The sequence below is a fragment of the Trachypithecus francoisi genome, unplaced genomic scaffold, assembly GCF_009764315.1.
Source record: "Trachypithecus francoisi isolate TF-2019V2 unplaced genomic scaffold, Tfra_2.0 Lachesis_group4, whole genome shotgun sequence".
Lineage (NCBI taxonomy): Eukaryota > Metazoa > Chordata > Mammalia > Primates > Cercopithecidae > Trachypithecus > Trachypithecus francoisi.
Genome location: NW_022681469.1, coordinates 145018206 through 145036452, shown reverse-complemented (window position 1 = coordinate 145036452; position 18247 = coordinate 145018206). Strand labels below are relative to the sequence as shown.

Here is an 18247-nt window from a genome sequence, read left to right as displayed (position 1 = left end):
AAAGTGAATGGAAGTGTGTAGGTCATATCCAAATACTACGCCATTTTATAACAGGGACTGGAGCATCCTCTGATGGATTTTGGTGTTTCTGGGGTCCTGGAACCGGTCCGCCATAGGTGCCGAGGGATGTTGTTGGCAACGAGGTGGGATGGTTTCTGTTTCTGCTTCCATCTGTTGCCCGCTTCTGTGGGCCTCCTGTTCTATCATCTTTACCAGGAAAGGAGCTGTGGCTGCTGGATTTGCATTACCGAATGAAGATGCCAGAACATACACCTGATAAAAATGGTGTGAAGTTTGGCCTTTTTTTTTTTTTGAGGCAGAGTCTCACTCTCTCACCCAGGCTGGAGTGCATTGGTGTGATCTCAGCTCATTACAGCTTTTACTTCCTGGGCTCAAGCGATCCTCTCACCTCAGCCTCCTGAGTAGCTGGGACTACAGGCACCCACCACCACACCCAGCTAATTTTTTAAAAAAGGTTTTTATTTGTAGAAACAGTGTCACACTATATTGCCATAACTGGTCTCGAACTCCTGAGCTCAAGGAGTCCTCTAGCCTTGGCTTCCCAAATTGTCGGGATTACAGGCCTGAGCCACTGTGCCCGGCCTGTATTTCATAGTTAATTGTTGTTTCAGCTTTAAGCTGTCCACAGGTCCTGGCAATAGCATTCTGACATTTTATAATTACTTTTTAGAAATGTTCCTTTTAATTCCATTCTGTTTGCATATTTCTCAATTTGTCTTCATAAGCACCCTCTTACTCTGGGAAAACACAGTCCTCTTTAAGTCTCTGATATCAGTACAATATGGAGCTTAATTTTTTTTTTTAACTAAAAGTATTCTGTCCCCTTCTGAGAAGGCCTAGACTTCACTCCGGAGCTCTGTGGCTGAACAGGCTGAATACCCTCGTCATGAAAGTTAGGATTTGTTGAGTGTCTAAATAGTCACTGTTATTACTCTAAATATTTAGTGTGAGAAAGCTAGACAGAAGGAAAACTTTATATTAGCTCAGGAATTTTTGGAAGATATCAAAGATACTAAACAGAAATCAAAAGGCCCTTTGTTTCTGGGATATTTTGAAAGTAAGTTAAGACATTATTTGTTTTTCCCCAGGTTAATATATTCTTTAAGATCTCAAGTTTAAGTCATATCTAACGGGAAACTGCTTAAGAAATCTCTCCTGACTGATAGGGAAATAGCTGAGTGAGCCCTTTGGACTCTGTAACTTCTGTCCAGTGGTCCGGGTCAGCGTGTGAAGCGTGCTGGTCTACTCTCGGGTGTTGGTGGTCTGTCTGGGTGTCGGTGCCAGGTGAGGCCACTGTAAACAGAGCCGAGAGGTTGTGTTTGCAGCAGGCTTTCCCCTGTGTGTTGATGGGCGAGCACTGAGGTTATTGAGGAGGTATTGTATCTTACTAACTCTTCAGTTTATCAGGTTCAGAGATCATGTTGTCTTCATTTTGTCAACTGTAAAGACTAACATCAACTTCCTAGAAAGTGGACAAAAATGGATGAAGTGGTGATGGGTTTGATAAGACAAGTGTATTTCACTTTACCTCAATGATATATTTAATTGATCGTGTCCATGAGAAAAAGCAAACCTTTCAAGCACATGTCTTAACGTTTGAAGCCACATGCCTGAAGATGCATTAGGAAGTGGTCCTGGGCATTTGAATCAGAACTGAGGAAAAGATTAGGCTCTAGAGATGGGACACACATCAGGATATGAGAATTAGGGGTGATTCATATGCTGTTGTGACGGTGAGCCTAAGTCCATTTCCCAGTGTTCCCATTGCCATATTACAGACCCTTATACCTGTTTGACCATGCACCCTTTTTTCTTATCTTGTAGTCATTAAGTTACTAGAACTTAGAAATATTCTCGTCGACACAGTTATCTTGATACTTTCCAAATTCTTTAAAAGGGTTAAAGCAGATACCCTTAATAAAATGCTTTTGCATAGGCAGGTGATGTTCAACTTTGATCAGTCTCATAATCGTGTATCACATATCTCCCCTTTTGATCCTAAAAAGACCAGCATCCCCTGTAAACATTGGCAAGCTTCATAGCTTGCAGGTGGCTGGTGTGTTTCATACCTGAAAATGGGAGGATTATTTGGCGTGTTGTAGTTAATGATGACTATACATTTGTTTAACATTTGCTATATGTTGGACCCTGTCCTAAGCCTTTACATGCATTAGCTCATTTAATCCTAATAAAAGCTCCGTGAGAGAGATACTATTTTCATACTGATTTTATAGCTGGGAACACTGAGCCCCAATGACTCAATAATTTGCCCAGACATCAGCCGCTAAGGGGTGGCATCTGGAGATGAACCAAGACTCTCTGGAACCTGGATTCTTAGCAAGCATGTTCTACAGGACCTGCTTTAAAAAACAGCCATTTGATGACTATAGTTGTACACTAGTCTTCTTATTTCTGGGCCCAGGACTTCTTGATGTTAGGTAAGAGGCAGGGGCAGGTTTCATTTTCATCATTATTTAACAATTAGGAAAATATAGCTTCTGACTCCTTCATGGAGGGATCCGTTGAGAGCACCCACGTTGTAGGCAGGGGACCTCCTCCAGCACAACAGCGATAGGAGGCTCCTGGATGGCACCCTTGCTGCGTACCAGTCACACTGCTAAGTCATTCTCTGTGTGTTTCATTTAAACGTGTTGAAATCCAGTGGCATTCCAATGCAGGGTATTAAAATCCTCAGTGAGGTGGGTTTCATCCCCATGCTCTGCAGTGGGACCAGAGCCTGGGAAGACCAGTGAGTTGCCCAGGTCACTACAAAGTCTCCTCCGGCAGGGGTTTGAATTGGTCTCCACCCTCTTCTCCACACCTGGAACACACCTGTGAACTGAGAGCTCCGTGCCTTGAGCTCTCAGTTCGTAGGACTTGAATGATGAATCAAAGATCAGAGCCAGAATTGGAACCCCAGGTCTGCCTGCTCTGCACCCCTCTCGTGGAACACATGTGCGCCATGCAGAGTGCCCAGCAGGGTCTCTGCTGAGAACAGTAGCAGGCACTGTGGGCTGGGACCGGGTCTGACATGGAGGCAGGTCCATGCTGGGTAGACTGAAGGGTTGTAGCCTGGGAGGACCCTGACCTGGGCCCGAAGTGAATTCTAGGGAACTTTGCCTTGCTAGAGGGCAAAGGTCTGTGTGCTTTGTACCCCGCCTGCCTTGGAGGCAGCATGCTTTGGAGACATAGAGATGTGTGGGCAGTGAGCGGAGAGCCCAGGGCATCTTCCCTCTGTCCTCTGTCTCTGGGCATCACGTGGCAACTGGAAACCTACATCTTATGGAGTCACGTCCTTGTTTTGTTTTTCAGAACACTCTTTTAAATGATCTTCTTGGAAAAAAATATTCTTTCATGTCTGTTTTAAAAGTTTTATTCCTGGGCTCAGAATATAAGTTCATTTGTATAAATTCTATGGAAGTTCAGTGATGGCCCCTTTGACTTTCCAGCTTTGGCGCTGACCACGATGCTGAGCAGGAAGCAGCAGCTGCAGGCCCAGTGACTGGTGGCTTGGTGACCAGCAGCCCAGTGACCGGCAGCCAGCTCCTCACCTGGGTCCTCTCAGTGAAGCCAGGGTGGCTGCCCCAGCAGACAGCGCTACGGAGCCAACTCCTGACAGGTAAGCCCTGTACGTGACACTAGTCACTAGCACCTTTCTTTGCAGGAGAGTTGCCTCTTCAGTATTGATTAAGGTGGTCAGTGAATGCGTGTCACTGTAGGTAGAGGCCTGATACTAGAACCTTTATTCCAGGGTTCCCAAAGGGAGTCTCCCATCTCTCCCTCTCCTCCTTGACTCGGCTCTGCCTGGGAACACCATGCTGAGTCGGGTAGGGACGGGAGGGCCTGGGCCGCAGCAGAGCCAGGCTGTGTAGACTCTCCTTGCGGGCATGCCTCTGGGCCTCGCTGGTCTCCCTCTGCCCTTCCATGCGGTGGGGGTAACGCTGCCGGCCTCCCGGGTCACTCTGGGCGCCCCTCGTGAGCCTCAGGAGTTGGTAGCTGTTGTTCTGAAGGTGGGCTAGAACACAGTGTGGGAGGGTCTTGACCCGTGCCTTGTTGCTGATGTGTGTGTGAGTGTGCCCCTGCCTCAGTCAGCACTGAGATTGGGGACCCTGTAACTAACAGAGGCCGGAGGCAGTGTTGGCGCCCTTGCCTTCCCTTGGCATGTCAGCCTCAGGTGGCCCTTTCTGGGAATGGACCTTCTCTTTGCCCTGGTTGGCCCTGTGTATGGGATTCTTACGGTGCCGTTGGCAGGTCCGAGATGGTAGCTGCAGATGCAGGCAGGAAGCTGAGGCCAGAACGGCTTCAGCACACAGATCTGCCGGAGCCTTTGCCTGCAGAGGGGAGGATGCTGTTAGCTCGGGCTTCCCCGCAGTATCCCGCAGACTGGCTGGCTACACAGCAGAAGCTTGTTTTCTTCCAGTTTTGGAGGCTGGAAGTCTGAGGTCAAGGTGACAGCTGAGTTGGTTCCTCCTGAGGCCTCTCTCCTGGGCTTGCAGATGGCTGTCTTCTCGTGGTGTCCTCACCTGCTCTTCCCTCTGGACCTGTCTGTGTCCTGTAAGGACACCAGTTGTATTGGATTAGGGCCCACCTTTGTGACCTGGTTTTAACTTAGTGACCTCTGTAAAGACTCTGTCTCCAAATACAGTCACATTCTGAAGTGCTGGGGGTTAGGGCTTAACACAGGAATGTTTGGGAACACAGTTCAGCCCAGGTCAAAGGCCTGAAGGGAGGCTGGGGGACCTGGGTCCTGCCGGTCACCTTCCCTCATATCCACACCCTTGGTAGGAAGTTTCTGGGCTGTCTTTTCCCAAATGTCTGCCTTGTGTTAGCTTTGTGTTAGGTGCTGAATGACATTTTACACATCCCCTTCTAAATTCAAAAGGTGCGCATGTGGACATTTTCCTTCTTCTCGCCAGACAGCTCACACTGCCATTGCTTTTTATCTGAGAGTCTGTGCCCCTGCATAGAGTGGGTCCTGGCGCCAGTGAGGAGGGGGAGCTGGAGCCTCCTGCAGCTCCCGCCCTGGTCATGCATGAACTGTGACCTCCCCCAGCATCCACTGCCTTGCCGGGTGAGTGGGCTGTGCAGTTGGGATGGACTGTCTTTTGTAAAACAGGTCCTTTGCCCTCCTCCTCACAGCGTAGGTAAGTGAAGGTAGCAGACCTCCCTATCTCAGAATGGATCAGAGAAAAAGCCACCTCTTTGTGACCAGTGGTAGCTCTACAGACCCTTCCATGCCTGAGACCCAGGGCAGGGCTCTAGGGCAGCTGGGGCCCTCGTCTTGCCTCTTGCTCATTGCAGATGATGTGCAGTGCCTGAACCATCAGGCAGGTGTGTGAGCTGCAGGAAGGTGGCCCTGCGATGCTGCGTCAGGGAATGCCATGCTCACAGGCAGGTGGTTGCCCTCCTCGGACCCTCCTGCCCCTTTGTGCGTTGCCCAAGATCCTTCATTGGTGACGTAGATTTGTTCTGAGTGATGCTCAGATTCCTCGAGATTTGGGACAAGTTTTCTTTCTGGCAAGGCTTTACAGTGATGAAGAGACATATCTGAAAATGGCAAAAGGCCATCTCTCAGCAGCCCCAGCGCCCACTTCCTGGATCACCTGACAGCCTTGCGCTTCCTGCCTTTTCTTACTGGCCGTGTCATTCAAAGGGAACTCTCCTTCCCAGCCTCTCCATTCCAATTGCCTGATTAGGGACTGCTAGGCATGAACATGGCATTGAAACAAAACTTCGTTTCCCACTTAGTCTTTGTGTTTTTGGCTTGAAATCTGATGATCACTGGCAGCTTATGGAGCAGGTCCACCTGTGTGGTGGCTCCACTCGGTGGGGTGCCTCCTTCATCCTCCAGGAGGGAGACGCTGAGTCTGTGGCCATCTGTGGCCCTATTTGACAAGTTTGAGTCCCTCGAGGGGTCAGCAGGTATTGAATGAGGCATGGCCTTCCAGGGAGTGCTCTGGGAAGTCAGTAGTTTCCAACTAAGCCATGAAACCTCTCCTTGACTTGGGACTCTCAGATGGGCTCCCTCGTGTCCATCAAGTGAATGAGTGAACGTGTGCACCCATTCGGTACCTGGCACTGTCCAAGTGCTGGGGCAACATGGTCACAAGATGGCCCCAGCTCCTGCCTGCAAGGAATGTATTTCTGGTAGAAAGATATCCTATTAAGAACTCACGTTTTGCTTGACCTAACAGTTGAAGCCCAATCCCCTGGGGTTCCAGAAAGATGCTACAAAACAAAATAATAGAGTCTGAGAAGAACTAGTTATTGTCAGAGTAGACTTCAGTTTGCTGAGTGTCTAGATGAAGGCACCCAGGCCTGGATGTGATGGGGCCTGAGGTGGGAATCACAGACCCTGTAGTGATGGCCTTGGCACTAGACTTGGGAGAATCAGCTGGGCCCTCAGGGCACCCCTCCCACCATTCTTCACTGCTCACTGCCTCTAAAAGCCAGCCCTGTTTGTTTTGGGGTCAAGGAGGGAGAGGCAGAAATATGCAAATCGTCCTAATGGTCTCAGTGTCTATTCATTAGCCCTTGGGCCCAAAGAGACCTCCGAGTGTTTCCCTCATTCCTGTGATTCCTGGGGGACCATAGTGTAGCTTTCCTCTGTCCCCATTTTTGATTACTTGTCTAGTTCTCATGGGAGAAGTTTTAAGGGTTTCCTGGGGTTCAAAGCATCACATCCCCAAACTCAGTGTGCATGCAGCAGCTTCTGCCTTGCGGGGCTCGGCCTCAAGGAAAGAGCTCTGCCTCCTGCTCACGGCCCTTGGAGACTGGCCCAGCTGTGATGGTACAGCTCTTGCTGGGCTCTTACTCACACAGGAGGGCAACTCTCATGGCCCTGCTTACCCTTGGGATGCAGTCAGGGGAGGGCTCATTATCATGACACCAATCTACCTTAGCGACATAGAGCTTGGCTAAGGGTAGAGACCATTTCTCTGCCCAGATGCTCCGATGCATGGTTCTTTCCCATTTATAGGAGAGTTTGAACTAAAACACTTTCAGAAACTAACCAAGAATGGTATGCCTTTCACCTTTCTCTTTCCAAGGGCAGGAAACTTCTACAGTTGTGCCACACAACCGTTTTGCTCCTCAAGGTCCCATAGCTTTTCCCGAAGGCAAGTTCTTTCAGAAACTCTTATGTACCTTGATGTTGCCTCAGCCTTCCTTTTTTGACATCCTCTCAACTTTTGGCTTCTGTAACTTGAGCCTCCCTGGTTCTATTTATCCTTTTCTATTTTTGTAGCCCCTTATTTTTCCCCCCCAATAACTTTGCTTCACTGTCCTCCGCATAGAAGAGCCCTCTCGCATTCTTCTGTGGAGTTCTTATTGTCTTGTTTCTGCCTCACTTGGGGCACTTAACCTGCACACCCTGACTCTGTGGTGTATGAACTTCTCCTCACTGGATTGCGCCGGGAAGCTTGGGTCAGGTGTCATTCATGCCCCTTGGCATCCTTGATCAACCAGTGAGATATCTCAACAGTTTATTTAAGTAAAGTGTCTTTAAACAGAAACACATAAAACGAGGTTACGTATTGATTGGTTGTTGAAAATGTGATCAGCTCATAGAAACCTAACTCTGTATTTCCCCTAGGGCCAAAGACTCACCATTCAGTAATTCAGTGTTTGAGGTGACTTTAATAAGGAGAATCACACCACTTGTTCTTGGTCACACCGAATTCCTGGTCACACCAAATTCCTTGATATCCTCCTGCCCCCAAATTGTTTTCATTCTTTTTTTTAACCAGCTCAATTTAGATATAATACATTGAGCAGAATAAACTGCACATATTTAAAATGTGCAAATGGATGCATTTTGACATATGTGAAACCATCATCAAGTAACCAAGGTAATGAAAATATTCATCACTTCCCACACTTCCCGGTGCCCCTTTGCAGTTCTTTCCCACCCTTTCACTGATCTGTTTTCTCTCAGTATAGATTGCTTGCATTTCCTAGAGTGTTGCATAAAGGAATCAATTTATCTGGCCTCTGGCTATTTATTTTGAGATTCGTCTATCAATAGTTCACTCCTTTTTAATGCTGAGTAGTGTTCCATTGTATAGATGCATCCCAGTTGGCTCATTCATCCACTTCTTGATGGACATTTGGCTTGTTTCCAGGGTTTTGCTGTTTCAGACACAGCTTCTGTAGATTGCTTTCTCTCTGTATCTGAACCTCTTTCTAGGCTTCTAGGAAAGCGGTGTCCTTCCTTTTTTCTTTCTTTCTGGATTGGATTTCTTCCTGCTGAGGTCCTGGGCATCTGGTTTGGACATGGCTGTGGGTCTACCTGGAGTCTGAGCTCTGGCCTGATACAGAGGGGTAGGAGTGGTGAGGAGGGCAGTGTCCAGGGCAAGCCAAGGCCGGGGCGTGGCGCCTGTCTGGTAGGTCAGCGAGCTCTCGGTCCCCGTGGGTCACTGCCTTCATTAATTCTTGACGAGTCTGATTTGCAGGCTTGGGGGCCAAGCAAGGCACTGTGGACCCTCAAAGTGGACCCTTATTTGTTGACTCCATTCTCGTCATAGGTGGGTAGAGATGATTCCCGGGAGAGCTGTCCTCAGACAGCCCAGGCTGTGATTTGGAAGGGCCCACCCATCCTTCCGACCAGTGGTGAGTTATTTTGGGACCCAGGAGATGAGTGCAGGCTTGATGCTGAGACCTAGGGTAATTTGTTGCCCAGAGTGTCTGCTATCTTTGCTCTCCTTCTAAAGTGGCTGGCATAATTAGATTGGGGACTTGCGTATCTTTTGTGATGTACAAATTTGTCTCTTCTGGTATTGACAACAGGCTGTTTGACTTCACAGATGGGGGTGGGCGTGGGAAACCTAAGCGTGATACTCATCTATATGGTTCTCTCTGCGGTTGGTTATTAGAATTGTGGGACTGCGTTCCCTAGCACTTCTACTTGTCTTGCCCTAAGAGAGACTCTTGGCAGGCTCATCATGTGCTGTGATCATTGGAGCTTCTATTGAACAGGATTGCCCTGAAATGGAGGGAGAATGGCAGCCGTTGGATATCTCTTCCGTGTGCGCACCTGCTTAGGTGGAAGACAAGAAACGGTGCAGGAAAGCCCCTTTCATTTTATTTATTTTGGTCTTTGTCCAGCATTTGAAGTTAACTCAACTTTTCAGAAAGGTTTTATATATGAGTGGTGAGAGCAGAGTCGACCAAGATGTTGTTTATGGTCATCCTTGAAATTTATGATTAAAAAAAGAAGGTAAAATTTACAAAGAACTTGCTGCCTTGGCAGCTCCCAAGAGAATTCAGTTCCTGAGGTTGAGAGGGAGCTGGTTTTAGGGTGTTTTCCCACGGAGAGCTGCCGGAGGGCTTCTCTGTGCTTCTGTAGACAATCTGCAGGCCAGACATTCCAACTGTCTTCATGAAATAGGTTCTCCTTTTTTCTTTGCCCCCACCCGGGAGAGTGGGGCCAGCCTGGCAGCAGTCTCACCAAGGGAGTAGCAGGATCAACAGGCTGTTACAGTCTGTCCTAAGTTGAAAAGAAGATTAATTTTTTTTAAGTTACAGTTTCAATTAAAGGAAGATGGAGGAATGTAATAACATGTGATGAGATTTATGATAAGAAGTACAAACTCTGCTTGAATACCTACATTTAAAGCATTTCATGCTTTCAGAGGTAATAGAGCTGTGGGCCTGAAGACGGGGTGGAGGAGAGAAGAGGGTAACATTTCAAAGGTGCCCTCTCTTTGTACTGTTAATGGTTATTTTGATGGATTACTTCATAGACCAACGAGCTGATGACTAGGGGTCCAGAGTGGGCATGATTGATGTAGATGATTGCATTAGATGATGATTACCTAGTTATTGCAGTGTTTAGAACCAATGGAAGAAAAATGCTTTGAAAGTGGCAAATTCTGCAAATTATACAAAGTTTCTAAGAAAAACTCCTGGAGATGATTTATAGAAGCTCTGGTGATATAGGCTGAGTGTAGCCAGAGTAGAAAAAAACCAGTAGAAAAAAAATCTGTTTTTATCAAAGCAAAATTATTTAAAATTCTATTTCATAATTATACATTAAAGAATTTTATAACAATCTAAATTTTGGCCAGGCATGGTGACTCATGCCTGTAATCCCAGCACTTTGGGAGGCCGAGGTGGGTGGATCACCTGAGGTCAGGTGTTTGAGATCAGCCTGCAACATGATGAAACCCCGTTTCTACTAAAAATTCAAAAATTAGCTGGGCATGGTGGTGAGTGCATATAATCCCAGCTACTCTGGAGGCTGAGGCAGGAGAATCGCTTGAACCTGGGAGGTGGAGGTTGCAGTTAGCCAAGATCGCACCACTGCTCTCCAGCCTGGATGACAGAGTGAAAACTCCATCTCAAAAAAAAAAAAAAAAAAAAAAAATCAACATTTTATATAAAATTGACTAACGTGTTTGTAAACATCTAGACCATTTGAGTTTGACAAATTTTGGCATCCTGTAGATTGTAGAGTCTAGACCCATTCCACCCTTTTATAGGTGAGAGAACAAGAGTTTTTATTTAATATGTCTGTTAATGTAGCACCTCTTTGTAAAGTAGAGGTTCTGATTTCTTATGGCCTTTTGGAAACAAATGTCCTGGTAGCTTTTCCCTGTTTTGAGGATTAGAGGAGTTACATTTTGCACATGTGGGTCTCACTCTCTCTATGAAACTTGATTGTTTTACTTCAGAGTCTTTGTGGTCAAGATGGATATCATTGGCCTTTACCCCAACTGGTCTCTATTCCCGGGGCACGATGGGGTCCAAAGGCCTCAGTCCCCACCACAGCAGCTAAACACTGGGGTTGCTTACATTCCTGAGCCCCAGGCTCCTCCTCAGCGACACTGTTAGGAAGAATGAGAAGGAAAATGGAAGTCAGTGCTTAGCTGAGAACGTGGCCCGTCATAAATGTTACACAAAGCCTTGTTTTTACCCCCGACCCCATCCTTGGTACCCTGATTTTCTCTGCATTCTCCCAGCCTGTTCTGTGTGCCTTCGCCTCTGGTTTTGTTATGCTATTTCTCCTACCTCCTTTCTCCACTCTTAATTTCCACCACTGTCCCGAGCTCAACTCTCGCATCTGCCGTGATGCCCTCCCTGGCTGTTGTGCCTACTGGTGTCTATCTGCGTGGCACTTGACCTGCAGCAGGCAGGGTGCAGGCAGGTGTGCACTATCTGATGTCCACCTCTAACACCAGCACATGGCTGCTCCGTCATGGGCCATGGGGCCTCCTCCAGGGTGCTAGGCAGAGAGGAGGAAAACCAGTACCTAGGGCTCTCTTAATTAATCCGAATCCACAGGACCCCGTTAAAGATGGGGGAGGGGTGAGTGATTACATTCAGTTGTTAGAGCAGATCTGCTCCCTCCCCATCCTGAAATAACAGTGTCACCAGCATCAGCAGGCGGGGATGAGAACAATCCTGCCCTCTGGAATTTTCCACCTGCATGCATGCGTCCTGCCTTCTAGAATTTACCACCTCCACGCATGTGTCCTGCCTTCTGTGATTTCCTACCTGTATCCATGCTTCCTGCCTTCTGGAATCCCACCTGTGCATGCGTCCTGCCTCCTAGAATTTCCCACCTGCGCACATGCATCCTGCCCATTCATCATCTCCCGCACCTTTCCCATCTCAGTGCCTGGAGATGCCCTCCTTCTACTTGCCCAGGCCAGAGGTCTCCACTCCGCCTTTCTTCCATGCCTCCCACCTGCTAGATTCAGAATGCACCGCTTCTCCCATGAGCATCCACCAAGGTCTAGGTGCAGAATTCTGCTAACTGGTTTCTCAGCTTCTCTCCTCCCAGGCAGCCTATTTTCAGCAGAGAAGCTGGGGTCCCGTGGAGCTGCCCTGCTGCATGCTTGCATGCCATTTCTCAGCATTGGAGCAGAGCCCTCACAGTGAGTGTGGTGCGTGCCTGCCCAGTCAGCTCTGGGGGTGAAATGGAGAAGGAGGGTGGAGGGAGAAAAATCCCAAAGGGTTGGAGAGAGGGTAAAACCATCTTTGAAAATGCTTCACCCCACTTTTCCTCTTGAGAGCTGCCTTGCTAGATTAAAGGCTCAAAGAAGCACTGGAAGAAAGGAAGACGTTTGACTTCATAGAAAACCTGAACTTGTTTGACTGTAAGAGCCTTCTGGTTTATGGATTTGGAGGGAATGGTGGGGACCGGCTGTGCTTTGCGGGTTTCCGCCTCAAAAGCAGGGATCCCAGCCCCAGGCCAAGTTCAACTATTGTGTCTGGGCTCGTGGCTCAGGGATGAGTTGCGTGTCTCTCCTTAGCCTGGCTTCCTCATTGTAGTCCCCACCAACAGCGACCATGAGGGTGAGAGTGAGAAGAGACCATGAGGGAAAGTCTTAATGCTTCAAATAAGTTTCGAGAGAATTTTGCTGCAGAAACTGGGGCTTTGGAGAGACTGCTGATTCGAGGGGTGGGAGGCAGTGGGTTTCAAACATGCTTTGTCAACACTTGCAGACGGATGCAGAGAGAGAAAGGGCTAGAGCTAGAGGAGGACATGGTTAAGAGAAACGTCCCTTTGCTCCCTCCCTTCCTTCCCTCCTGAAGTGGAAATGCACAGAAATGTTCATGGGCCCAAGGGAGGGAGGACATGGGCAGGAAGAGGTCATGAATGGAAGCGAGAGCACAGAATGGCTCACGCAGGGACAGGCCAGAGGAGCCTTGGGGACTGGAGGCCCGGAGGGCAGAGACTGGGTGGTGTGCAGGCCCTGAAGTGATATGGGTGTTCTGCAGGAAGGGGTTTGGGGATGCTGCACTGGAAAGGGTGGGGGCAGGAGGTTTAGGGCAGTAGACAGAAAGCCTCTTTTGTGGAGAAAGTGAGTAGCTGAGGGTGAATGAAGATTTGCAGCACAGCAGGGAGGGTCTGCAGGTAGTGTTTTTGGTGATTGCCATTATCTTCTTTGGTGCTGCTGAGAAAAGGCCCTCACAGGAGTCCACACAGTTCCTAGGTCTGGCAGTGTCACCAGAGGGTGCCCACTCCACCCTTGTTTCATTAGAGTCCCAGTCTTAGGTATAGCAGAAAATAAATCGCCCCTCGGTTTACAGGGTTCCGTTCTGAAAGACCCATCATAAGACACAAATGTCGTAAGTTGAAAATGCATTCAGCGCTGGCAACACAGTAGATGGTGCCTGATTTAATGATGGTTTGACTCTTTTAATTTTAATTTTAATTTTTTGATCCAATAATGGTTTGTGTTTTTGGCTTTTTGATGGTGCAGAATCGACAAGCCTTCAGTAGAAACTATAACCCAGTGGTAAGTTGTAAGGAGATTCTCAACTAAAAATGGGGTTACATCCTCATCAGCCCATCATAAAGATGAAAAATCCTGGGTTGAACCATTGTCAAGTTGGGAACCATCTGTACAGCTTATCTCTTCCTTGGATGAAACCAGGCTCCCTCTGGAACTTGTATGGTTTCACACTGCCACGTTCCACTCTCAGCGACACCCAGGACAGCGTCCTTAGAGCTCAGATACTGGACTCTGGGGCCTGATTGGGAAGAGAGCGAATCACAGGCCTTGTTCAAGATTTGCCAAAAGAATGAGGTTAAGATCTGATGCCACTATCTTCAGTATTTCCTGATTTAGCCAGAGAGCTTACCTTAGTGGGTAGAAAGTGTGAGTAACTACTTTAGCGTCTAGAAAGTGTGATTAATTTTTTGAGGCCTTTAAAAAGTTTTCTTTAGGTGAAAAGACGTCTTCTTTTTTTTTTTTTTTTTTGAGACGGAGTCTTGCTCTGCCACCCAGGCTGGAGTGCAGTGGCCGGATCTCAGCTCACTGCAAGCTCCGCCTCCCGGGTTTATGCCATTCTCCTGCCTCAGCCTCCCGAGTAGCTGGGACTACAGGCGCCCGCCTCGTCGCCCGGCTAGTTTTTTGTATTTTTAAGTAGAGACAGGGTTTCACCGTATTAGCCAGGATGGTCTCGATCTCCTGACCTCGTGATCCGCCCATCTCGGCCTCCCAAAGTGCTGGGATTACAGGCTTGAGCCACCGCGCCCGGCCGAAAAGACGTCTTCTATGAGTTATTTGGGTTTTATTATAGGGAAAAGTAGATTACCATCTAGTGTTGATTGGAATGACTTTGGAGCGCATTTAGTTTATAAAGTGTTTAAATCCAAGGGCTGTTTTATAGAGCATCTTTTATTTTTCAGATAAAGTTCTGGCCGTTTTCCCAACAGTTGTGAAATTCAGTATTTTTAGGTAGCAAAGACACGTCTGAGTGGTTTTGCTTTGCCTTCCTATTGGCTTTTTATCTATTCCCAAAGGAAGACGGTGCTTCCGGACCAGTGGGGGGTGTAGTTGGTAATGTGTTGCCATGGTAATCGTTCCCCTCTTTGTCTTAATTGATTTGGTCTCTTAATTTTTGTTTCTCTTTTTATAGTTTAAATGTAAAAAGATCTATTCCTTGGAAGACAGCCAAAGGTATTCAGTAATTTGTAAGAATTTGTAAAATTCAAGTATCAAGGATTACAAAGGTAGAAACAGATCTTTAATAAATTTAGAAAAATATTAATATATCAGAGAAAAATAAGTTCTTTTAAAAGGAACTCAATTTTAAATCTACATTTAGGTAATATGCATTGCAAATTTAAAATTACAGTTGACCCTTGAGCAACATGGATTTGAACTGTGTGAGTCTATTTATATGTGGAGTTTTTTTTAGTAATTACTAGGAAATTTTTTGGAGATTTGCAACAGTTTGAAAAATCTTACAGCATAGCCTAGAAATACCAAAAAAAATTAAGAAAAGGCTATGTCATGAATGCATAAAATATATGTAGAAAACTCGACTGTTACTGTAAAATATATACAAATCCGTTATAAAAAAGTTAAAGTTTGTCAAAACTTACACAAACACAGACCATACATGGAGCCATTTGTTGACAGAAATGTAAAAAAAATCATGAAGGTGCAGTATGAAATCATCACTGCATAGAATTAACTGTAGTACATGCTGCACTTAATTTCATAGTCATGAAATAATTACTGTGCTACTGTGATAATTCCACTGTTGCTGTGAGCTCAAATGTTGCAAGTATACACTTAAAATGCCATGTGATGCTAATCATCTCCATGTGAGAAGCTCCCTTCCCAGTAAATTGCTCATGGCATTAAAAAGTGACCTCTCTTCGGTCTTGTGTATTTTTCATGTTTAATGCAATACCGTAAACTTTGAATAAAACAGGGGACCCATACTAGTGAAGCTGGAAGTGCTCCCAAAGAGCTTACTTTATTCTAAGAATACAGTATATAATACATATATGACATACAAAATGTGTGTTAGTGACTTCATGTTATTGATAAAGCTTCTGGTCAGCAGTAGGTCATTAATAGGTAAGTTTTTGGGGAGTAAAATCGTATACATGAACTTTTAACTGCATGGGGTGTTGGTGCTTCAACTCTTACCTTGTTCAGTGCTCAGCTGTGTAATGGTTATTCTTCTCTCCCCATTCTTCTCCACAGCAATTTTCTCGGGGTGCATAAAGATAGGATGCTTTGATCTCTGTAGCACCTGATACTGCTCCCTCCCTGTTGTCCTTTTCTTTGACTCCAGCCTGCTGGCCTGTGATGGTTCCATGTGGTTTCTTTTCTTTTCCATGAGATCCTGTGGTCGTGGTGTTGCAGCGCCTGCGTCCTAATCTGTACGATTGAGGCAGTACTCTGACCTGCTCCACAGTGTGTCTAGACTTCTTTGCACACGTGAGTTCCTCTTCTCTGCGTACGCCTACCACAGAGCAGGGATATCCACTCTCAGTGAATGCTGCTTGAGAAGGCTGCATGTGGGGGTGGCCTTCATCATCCCTCCGCTTTTCAGGGCTAAAAGACTGGTGTTTTCCTCTGGTGAGGCTTTTAGGGTGGAGGGATTCAAGGACCTTCTGCCTGTGGATAGCCTAGGCTCTTTTCTGTGGTTACCTTTGCTCAGGTTTTCTCTTGACTTTCTGGGTCTCAAGTCAGTTGGATCACTGTATTAACAGTCCTGCCCTGGGCCTTCGTGTCTGTGTGTGGACCACAGCACGGCAAAAGGGAAGACCTTCTCTCAGATACCAGTGCTAGTGGTGAGGGTGCCTAGAAGTGAAAATTAGTTTCTGGTGTCGGCCTCTCCTGGTTCTCCTGAGTAGGATCTTGCTGTTGGGGTTCTGTGCTGTCCTTCAGGACTTGGACTCTGGATTTGCGGAGAGCAGATCTCAATATTAACTATGCAGCTGTGCAGCAGGAGTGACTGCTGGCCAAGTTACCTGGATTCTTTCTCATCGGTTGAGTGGGGATGGTGCTCGTGTCTCTGCACAGGTTTGCTGAGGGGACTTGATGCTTCCCACAAATGACAGTAGGGATGTGGCCACCGTAAAGTGGCACTGTGCTTAGCAGAGCTGCATGCTCTGACCACACTTACATTTCAAAGCCGTTGAAACAGATTAAAGATCATGTATTGTTTTAAAAAATCTACTCTTTTCTGTCGGGAGGCTGACCAGACTACTGAAGTGGAAAGAACTGTAGATGCTTGAATAGAATATGCCACACAAGTCTTTTTCAAACTGCTGAGAATAAAAAATCAAAGGTCATCCTCATACCTATGTTCACATATAGACCCTTGTACCTAATAATGTGCAGTTGGAAGCAATGAGGTCACACTTTGCTTCAGATAATTAAAATAGCTCTTGAATCTGTGCCTTCTCCCCCTTCTGCCATCAATGCATTGTGGAAGAAAAGCGGAAATTGGTGTTCTAAAAGGCATTCTTCGTATTTGCATAGACCAAAAACCCAAGAGTTTTTTTTTTTTTTTTTTTTTTTTTTGTTAAGACAGGAAGCAGAACAGGCACAGCTTTTAGTTAGGGATCTAGTACTTAGGATTCAGTTAGGGCATTTTGAGGAACCAAGTATAGTTTTTACTTCAAGCAGCGTAGTAGCAGCAGGTTCCCCCTTCCCAGCCCCCAGGAAGTGGGATATGATTCTTCAAAGCGTTACTCAATTTTTTCCCCAATATTTTCCCCCTGCAAACATCATAGAAATGAACAGTAATTTAAAGAAAAGAGATGAGTCGTGGTGCTCATCTTTGGAAACACCTGAGGAGCTTATAACAGTATTGCCCCCCACCCCTCCCCATCCTGAGATTCATTTTCCTTGGTCTGGGATGCAGCCTGGGCATGCGGAGTCTTCCCCTCTCCCCCTAGTGATGTAATGTGCAGTCCAGTAGCTGGGACTAGGTCAGCAGTAGAATCACCCAAGGGCTTGCGGAAACACATGTTATGGGACCCCACCCCCTCCACTGAGTTTCTGGTTTAGTAGGTCAGGGTCTGGGCTCCAGAATTTGTATGTTAACAAGCCCCCGGGGGATGCCCATGCTGTGTGTCCAGGGACCATCATTTGGGAATCATTTGAAAACCCTAGGACTGGTGATGGGACTGGTGGGACATTGAGTCCCATCACCAGCCCTTGGGCCTTCATCTCAGCACTTCATTTTCCCGTTGTGATCAGTGGGAATGGATGCTCTGTGTGTGTGTGTGTGTTACACATAGACAAATACATAAAAAGCCCTGAGCCAAATGCCTGCTATTAACTGGTGCTTCAGAATCTTTCTTTCCTTCCCTTGACAAATTATGGTCATTGATTTGTCCTTCCATCCAAGTCCATTCACATTCTTTATATTGGTAGCTGGGTGGAGTTTGGGTTTTACTCAATTTCATCGTCACTGTTTATATTTTAAGTGTTTTTACTTTAGTTGGTTCTGATTTGGGTATGTACTTTTTTTTTTGTAAAAATTAACATTTCAGTAATGTTCAAAATTTGTGTCTTTACTGGTGCGCATAAAATTACTGTATGATTAAAAATCATTGTATTTCAATGTTCAAAATTTTGTATGTTTTTCTTGACTATACATTTAAGAGATTTGTCGTTTATTATATTTCTTGGATTTTAATAAATTTTGTCATGCTTTGCTTTCCGATTTGTTTTTGACCGTATTTCCCTTTTTCTGGTTCAAGATGGATGGGTTGGTGTTCATTTATTTTGTCTTTATAAAAGATGCAAGTGCCTCATGGTATGAGTTTTTCTTCTTTTATTTCTCTTGCTTCACTTTATTTGTCTTGACACATGGGGGTGTGCATTGTCCTAATTGTCTAGGACTGTATTGTATCTTTATTTCCTCCTTGAACCTTTTATTTAGGCCAGAGCTTGTTTTTAATTTTCAAGTAACTTAGTTTTTTTTTTTTTTTTTTTTTAACACATGTTACTAATTT

The 18247-nt window shown here is 46.1% G+C and overlaps 1 protein-coding gene across 6 annotated transcripts in view; it reads left to right on the top strand.

The window, feature by feature from the left end:
- GRB10 (growth factor receptor bound protein 10) overlaps nucleotides 1–18247 on the top strand; it is a 202023-nt gene that overhangs the window by 32984 nt on the left and 150792 nt on the right. For 4 of the 6 annotated variants that reach the window (XM_033194324.1, XM_033194321.1, XM_033194325.1 and 1 more), the window contains exon 2: nucleotides 3471–3640. The exons of 1 other annotated variant lie outside the window; for it this stretch is intronic. The gene's annotated coding sequence lies outside the window, so the exon portion shown is untranslated. Of the gene's footprint in view, nucleotides 1–3470; nucleotides 3641–15615; nucleotides 15714–18247 lie in introns of all 6 variants that reach the window. One more of the 6 variants, XM_033194322.1, reaches the window with a different exon arrangement.